Consider the following 1,918-nt stretch of genomic DNA (forward strand, 5'->3'; position numbering starts at 1 on the left):
CAGCACCGGGGACAGCGCCGGGGGGCGGGGCTTCGCCAGGGGCGCTCCCCACCCCCCGCCAGCGAGCGCCGCGATTGGGTAGGGAGACGGCCAGCTGCTCGCACGTTATAGCGTTCTGTTCCCTCTTCCTCCCCCTGTTCGCACGTCATAGCGTTGTTCCCCGCCTCGCTCTGCTGATCGCACGTCATAGCGTTCTATTCCCTCTTCCTCCCCCGTTCGCACGTCATAGCGTTGTTCCCCGCCTCGCTCTGCTGCTCGCACGTCATAGCGTTTTATTCCCCCCTCCTCCCCAATTCGCAAGCCGTAGTGTTCTGTTCCCCGCCTTGTGAGGCTGCTCGCACCTCATAGCGTTCTGTTCCCCCCGGCCTCTGCTTGCAGGTCACAGCTTTCTATCCCCCCAGCCCTGTGAGCCTCACCTTGGCCACCCCAGCGAGGGTGTCCCCCGGGTGATTCCCCTGTGTCCCCTGCCTGGTCCTTGCCTAGCCCTTGGGAAGCGTTGTCCTTGCTCCGGGCCCTGGGTCTGCAAGGGGGTGGCCTGCCAGGCACTTGGAACCCAGTGTTCTGCATCTACCCCACCAGATCCCTTTTCTTTTTTTTTCCTCCCTACTAAACCTGGTTGCTTCAGGCATGGCGGGCAGGACCCATGCTCCAGGCCCTGTCTCTGCCAGCACTCCTCTCCCAGTCCAGCTTCTTTGCCTCCTCCTTAAAGTGCCCTCAAACCAGACAAAGTCCTCTCTCAGCTGAAGCTGGACTGCCGTCAGTGGTGTGGCACCGGGGATGGCACCAAGTCTCTTCTCAGTGTGGGGGCTGAGGTGGGCTAGACAGAAAAGTTGGGGGAGCGGGGGATGAGGTACACATCTTTCTGGCCAAACAAACTCGCTGGTTTTTTTTTTGTTTTTTTTAACAATTCCCACTTAAACATGGGTTTTATCTATGTTATCCACAAAAGGAGAATAAAAATATATACTATATGTAGACAGATTAGGCCAGCCTGGGAGTGCTGCGCCTCTGCAGGCAGGAGTAAGGCGGGCGGCAGCGGCTCTGGGGGAGGCGGGGGGTTTGAACAGAGGCAGTGCTGGGAGAGGTGGCTATTGGGGGGACTAAGGCAAATTTTAGGGTGGCTATTGCCGCCCCCACAGTGCCATCCCTGTGTGGTACTAACCTTTCCAGGGTGGTAGAGTCAGTCCGGAAGTGGAGTGGATGTGCTCCCCATGGACGCGTCCACACATGCAAGCACGTGTGCTTGCAGCAGCTTAAACAGAAGTGGTACAAATTTGAGCTAGGGCTTTTTGCCTTGGCACACTTTGGACATGCACTTTGAGGAGCAAATTGTGCCACTTGGGGCAAAATAACCCTGCCTGGCTCCTCCCAAACCTGCAGCCAGGGGGAGCTGGAGCCCGGGGCCAGCACCTGTCCTCCTCCCAACAGTACAAAAAGCTGCCCTGGCAAGTAGCTCAGGGCTACTCACTCTCAGGAGCATCTGGGACCCAGCCAATTGGTACCTGGGGATACTATCCCTTGTGCCAGCTGGACTGCTGAAGCAGCCGAGAGTTCCCTGCAACCTTACCCACTGCAGCAGTCTTCCAGTGGGGGCTGCTGCCTGGCTGTGACGTGCTGCACACCTGCCAGACCCGGATGGGGATTGCACAGCCAGTAGAGGCATCTGCCCTCTGGGCCAGCTGTGGGCTGTGGCTGCAGAGTTGGCCTCTGCGACTCTACTGCCACGTGTGCCCCTGCCCATCCATCTGGGCAGCTATTGCCTGGAAGATGTTCTGGGTGTGGTGGCCTGCTCTGAACTGTTAAAGCATGTCCTCCTGGCCCCAGCTGGGCAGGAGGTCAATCACAGCCAGCTGGGTCCAAGGTACCAGCTCTGGGCAGGCAGGGTCCTGCCACTGGCCTCCCTAGCAGGAATTCTGGT

The 1,918-nt window shown here is 58.8% G+C and overlaps 1 protein-coding gene across 2 annotated transcripts in view; it reads left to right on the forward strand.

Moving 5' to 3' along the window:
• Positions 1–1,918, forward strand: part of UPF3A (UPF3 regulator of nonsense transcripts homolog A (yeast)) — a 63,082-nt gene that overhangs the window by 589 nt on the left and 60,575 nt on the right. The gene's annotated exons all lie outside the window — the stretch shown is intronic.

This window comes from Gavialis gangeticus, unplaced genomic scaffold, assembly GCF_001723915.1.
Source record: "Gavialis gangeticus isolate Ggan-Ray unplaced genomic scaffold, GavGan_comp1, whole genome shotgun sequence".
Classification (NCBI taxonomy): domain Eukaryota; kingdom Metazoa; phylum Chordata; order Crocodylia; family Gavialidae; genus Gavialis; species Gavialis gangeticus.